Below are 6584 nucleotides of genomic sequence, written 5' to 3'. Positions count from 1 at the left end.
ATAACAAATGAAATTTCAAGATAAAAATAGTTGCTATATCAATGATATCATTTTCATTATTATTATATTAATATCAATATTATTATTAGATACATATAATGTATATATGATAGTTGATACATCTAATTGCTAATATTATTGTTATTAGTAATATCATTACAATTAGTAGTAAATATTATGATTTTAATTATTACTTATATTATTTTATTATTATTATTATTAATTCTATTATTATTATTATTATATTTATATTTATTATTAATATCAAATAAAACCTAAAAATGAATCAGGAATCCAAATTAGTTTGGTGTCCACATCCAACTTTTATCTTTGTCTCCTTGAATTCTTGCAAATCGTTTAATATCTAGGTAAATTACAAATCTGTTATCAATCTTAATCAATCTTTATATTCTTTTATCTATTTCTTCTGTACTGGATGGAATATAATCGACCTACCTTACTATTAGCAATCACAATTATCTACAACAACCATTTTATTTGATGAATTAAACATAAAAGGAAAAGGCATCCAGCACATTAACCACTATCTCAAATTACATATAATATACATATGCAAAGTGAGATACTACACATTTGAGTTTTATGTATTCCATCTTTTCTGGTTCGACATAATCAAACACAACATAAAACCCATATCCTCCTTTTTGCTTATCACCAACTTCTTTCTTTTCCCTTCTGATCGACAATCACCACTACACCCCCACCTTCATCATCGGCTAGCTTCATCTCCCACGATCACCACCACAATCAAAACGGTTTCACCATTCAACCATCATCAAACCACCAATTTTTTTTATGCGTTTCATTTATGTTCTAATCTGTAGATTCAAAAGAACCATCCTCAACACCTTATCACCACCTATATATTGTTGGTTTAACACGAAACCCAGTTCAAGAATACCTCAACCGTCATCAACCCCATTGTGATCTACTAACAAATTTCTATTCCATTATTTAAACAACTTCCACTGCCACCTTCGAACACCCAACTAAAACCCATTTCTATATATATAAAATATACATATTCCATATAGATATAGCATTTACATATACATACGTATCACCCTACAACCATCATCACCTTGAGAAGCCACTTATGAAACCTGCTACCATTCTGTTTACTCCACGTTCCTTTTATTTCCAGTTTCTGTTCGAATGTGACCATTAAACCAACCCATTAAATCACGACAAAACCTCACCACCTTGAAAACCCATTTAACCACCTTTCGTTTATCCTTTTCCTTTCGTGGGTAACTAAAACTCGACACCCTCTAGCCGCCACCTTCCACCGTTTTGTTTTTATTTCAATTCGAGTTGACATACAAAAACTGAACCATTCGGTCGTGGGCTGCTGCAACTCGACATAACCATCACCATTACTCGGACCCTTCTCGTTTGGTACTGTTTCTTTGTCTTGTTACTGTTCAGCTGCATCATGAACTATCAACATCATTTTCTTTTAATCGTTTACTCCTAAGATATCACTAATCCCCAACTTAAAATCATATGTGATAGTGCTCGTTTCTTATTACTGTTTCTTTGCTACGATTAAAACCCACAACCACTGTAACCATTACTGCTATGTGCTTCTGTCTTCTATTTGTTTCTATTCGAGAACCCAAACAACCACCATGAACTGCAAACTTATTTCTTCTACTACTGTATTTTTCTGTTTTCAATCGAATCATATAATAATGATGATGAAGGTGATGGAAGCTTGAAGATGATGAGTAGTAGATTTATGCTTTACGAACTTGTTTCTGTTTCTATTCGAACCTAAACACCAGCTACAATGAAACCCACCTGCAAATTGTTTGAACACCATCATTGTTTCTGTTAAGTTGTAATGGTGTTGTTGTACGTTCCTGTGCGTGTTTAACCCCAAAGCAATACAAATCAAAGACCAACACCATAATCACCACAGTCAACATCGTTATTGTTTTCTCTATTGCTGCTACCGTTTTCATTCCCCAACAGACATGATAATTTGGTGGTTACACGATAACGATGATGATGATAGGAGTTGATGACGATGATGAATACTGACTTCAGGTTGATAACGAATATGACGTTAAAGAAGATAACACGATGTTAAATAATAATGATAAGCGAGACAATAATTAAGATGATGATGAAACGATTCCCTTTTGTGTTCTTTTTGTTCCTGCCGACACTAGACCTCAACAATGGCCGATCAAGAGATGGAGCCGTATATATATTTTATTTATTATATTGGACTTTCCATTTGAGCTTATTAAGATGCGTATTGGGCCAAGATTCGTGTTGGGTTGTTAGGTGTTAAATAAATTTGATTGGTGTGTTAATCAGAAAAAACAGAATCAGAGGAGTGGTAAGGCATTTGTTTGAGTTAACGAGGGGTCGCGGGTTCGAGCCCGGTTCATGCCAATCTTTTTAGGAAAAGCTTTTAAAGGTAGTCTATAATTATTATTATCCTTATTATTTTTATTGTTATTGTTATTATTATTATTACTATTAATTACTACTATGATTATGATAAAAAATGAAAATAAATATAATTTAGGATAAGAAACATTAATATAAAAATAATTATGATTGTAATCATAGTTAGGAGAATTACAACCGAGAAGATTAATTATATGAACGAATACGATTAAGTTAATATAAGAATATAGTTATGAATATAATTAAGTCACGATTAAATAATATTATTATCATGATTATGGTTACTGTTATGATTATTATTATTATTACTATTAAGTATTAAGTATTATTACCAAAATTATTATCATTATTATTAAACTTATCATTTTTATTAAAAACTACTATTAATATTAAAAGTATCATCTTTATTATTAAAATTATCATTTTTATTAGTATTAAAATTATCATTAAAGGTATCATTTTAATATTATCAACATTAGTTTTACCATTATTATTATTATTATAATTATAATTATTATTTTTACAAACAATAGATATCTATATAAAAATATATTTATTACATATATCATAAGTATACTAATATTAGATTTTTAATATATTAATGAATATAATATTATTATTAGTAATATCGTATTTCTTAAAGTATATATATATCATATAGTATTATAACAAATAATAAGAATTAATTATATGTAAGGATATTAATCTATATATATATATATATATATATATATATATATATATATATATATATATATATATATATAAACTCAGTTGATTAATATTACAACGTGTTAATATATATACTTGATATAGGTTCGTGAATCCGAGGTCAACCCTGCATTATTCAATATAGTTACATGTATTTTTACTACAAAATACAGTATGGTGAGTTTCATTTTCCCTTTTTACCCTTTATATTTTTGGGCTGAGAATACATGCGCAATTTTTATAAATGTTTTACGAAATAGACACAAGTAATTGAAACTACATTATATGGTTGAATTATCGAAATCGAATATGCCCCTTATTATTAAGTCTGGTAATCTAAGAATTAGGGAACAGACACACTAATTGACGCGAACTCTAAAGATAGATCTATCGGGCCCAACAAGCCCCATCCAAAGTACCGGATGCTTTAGTACTTCGAAATTTATATCATGTCCGAAGGAGGATCCCGGAATGATGGTGATATTCTTATATGCATATTGTGAATGTCGATTACCAGGTGTTCAATCCATATGAATGATATTTTGTCTCTATGCATGGGACGTATGTTTATGAGAAATGGAAATATGAAATTTTGTGGTCTATTAAAATTATGAAATGATTATTTATATTAAACTAATGAACTCACCAACCTTTTGGTTGACACTTTTAAGCATGTTTATTCTCAGGTACGAAAGAAATCTTCCGCTGTACATTTGCTTATCTTAGAGATATTACTCGGAGTCATTCATGACATATTTCAAAAGACATTGCATTCGAGTCGTTGAGTTCATCAAGATTATCATTAAGTCAATTATAGTAAGATATATTACGAAATGGTATGCATGTTGTCAATTATAGTAAGATTATCATTAAGTCAACTTTCGTCGGAGTGCAACCGGGGGCTGTTTTGGGTTGGATAATTAAAAACCATCTTAAACTATGAATTGGAAGTTTATATTCTGGAAAAATGATATTTCTTATGAATATGTTAATATATAAAAATCTCATGGTATAACTCAAAGTGTAAGTATTTTTATAAAAATGATCATCTAGATGTTGTTTTTATGATGGAAATGATCACTTTCATAAGATTCACCCAAATTTGACCTATAATCTGTGATTTCGAATATAAACCAAGGTATTTATAGTTCATATTCATAAATAATAACTCGATCCAAGGAAGTGGCAAGTTGAATCAACAAAAACGGAGTTGTATTGAAGAAACTACGACTAAAACAAAATCGGGTATCCGAAGCTAGTTTAGCTACGAAAATATTTTGACTAAAACCAAACTAATCATATCTTGGCTAATTAACATGATATTTTATATATATTTACTCATGATTTGATTTTACTTATTTCAGGACCACCCATAAACAACACGAGAATATTAATTATAAGACCTCATGATTGTACGCAACATGTCATTTGACAACACGGTACCATGGGTCGAGATTAATTCCGATCAATACGAATACGATGGGGTCTTTATTTATTTTATTGAGCAACTAATTGTGGACCACTAACATCAGACTACGAACTACAGACTAATAGATATTAAAAGTATTATAAGTATATATGTAACGATTATTTGAAAATAAAATATGTTAATATATTATATATATGGTTAGGTTCGTGATATCTATCGGAGACCAAGTCGTGTTAAATATCTTCAAGGCAAAAGTGAGTATATAGTCCCACTTTTAAGCTTTAAATATTTTGGGATGAGAATACATGCATTTTATGATTTACGTTATGGACACAAGTGATTAAAAATATATATTCTACGTTGAGTTGTACCACTGGCATACTTCCCTGTAACTTGGTAACTACTATTTACATGCGGTATTGTAAACGCGAATCCTGTTGATAGATCTATCGGGCCTGACAACCCCAACCGGACTGGACGACCAGTATTCAACGGTTGCACAGTACTTCATTTCGGTGACTACACTTCGTACAATGTAGTGAGATTTCATAATAAAGGGAATATGCGACGTTGATTAAATATTAAGTATGGTTATCAAGTGCTCAACCACTTAGAATATTTTTATTAAAACGTTTATGTATATGAAATCTTGTGGTTTATATTTATAACGCTGCTAGCATTAAACCTATATCTCACCAACTTTATGTTGACATTTTAAGCATGTTTATTCTCAGGTGATAAATAAAAGCTTCCGCTGCATTATGCCGAATTTAAGCAAGATTTGGAGTATGCATATTTGTGTCAAAAATAAAACTGGATATCGGAAGATTTGTAATGTGAAATATATTGGAAACCGTATTGTTATTATCAAATGTAAAGTTTGTAAGACTAAGATTATCGCTAAACGATAATCATTATTATGTTGTTTAAGCCTTTGGTTATAATAAAGATTATGGTTTGTATCATAAAAACGTATGCAGATTTTTAAAAATGTCACATATAGATGTCAATACCTCGCAATGACACCAATGAGTACGTAACGTTTATATTCGATATGAACGGGATGCTTCAGGTGGTATCAGAGCGTTGGTCTTAGAGAACCAGAAAATTTGCATTAGTGTGTCTTATGGAGTTTGTTAGGATGCATTAGTGAGTCTGCACTTTGACCGTGTTTGATTTCGAAAACTATTGCTTATCCTTGTTGGTTAAAAATTAATATGTAAATATTATGTGGTACTAACGTGCTAGTTGTTGTGTGATAGATGTCTGGCTTAGAACTTATTATCACATTCAACGACTCCGAACCAGAATCCTCATATAGTGTTCCAGTCATTAACCTATCCGATGATAAAAACGACACCTTTGGGGAAGACTCACAATTTCTGGATGAATCAATTGAAGAGGAACAGGAAAGTGATCCTGAGGAGGAAGAAATACATGAAATTACGAAAGACAAGTTCGAACGAGGAAAGAAACGAAAGGCTACTAAATTGGAAAATCCAAATCCCGAGTTTAGTGAGGATGTTGTGGCACCAACTCCACCAGACACTTCCACCCCTATTCCCGCTATTCCTATTAGTTCTATCCAGGCATCCAGTTCTTCGACCCCTCAGCCAAAACGTAGGGAGACAGCTAGGATGAGCGTTAAGCGATTCCCTGAACACAAACTTTTTGGGATATATGCTAAATGATGCGCTGTTATTTTAAACCATGGGATCATATAATGTTTTGTATAATATTACTAGTGTGGTTTGCTTGATGTTTGATGTAAGATAAACATATGTAAAAGAGTGAAGTGTGAAATGCAATAATTTTCCATGGTTGAGTATTATTTGGGTGGTAGTAATTGATTTCTGTAATAAGCTATTAAGTATGAACTTTAACGGGTAGGTACTACCCTAGATATAATTATAAAACGCTAATAAGAAGAAAAGGCTTTTATAATAATAACTGGTTCATATTATTAATAAGCTACGATGTACTGTAAATACACACTACA

The sequence above is a fragment of the Rutidosis leptorrhynchoides genome, chromosome 9 (assembly GCF_046630445.1).
Source record: "Rutidosis leptorrhynchoides isolate AG116_Rl617_1_P2 chromosome 9, CSIRO_AGI_Rlap_v1, whole genome shotgun sequence".
NCBI classification, from domain to species: Eukaryota; Viridiplantae; Streptophyta; class Magnoliopsida; order Asterales; family Asteraceae; genus Rutidosis; species Rutidosis leptorrhynchoides.
The sequence above is the reverse complement of the archived record's forward strand: the minus strand, read 5'-3'. Positions refer to the sequence as shown.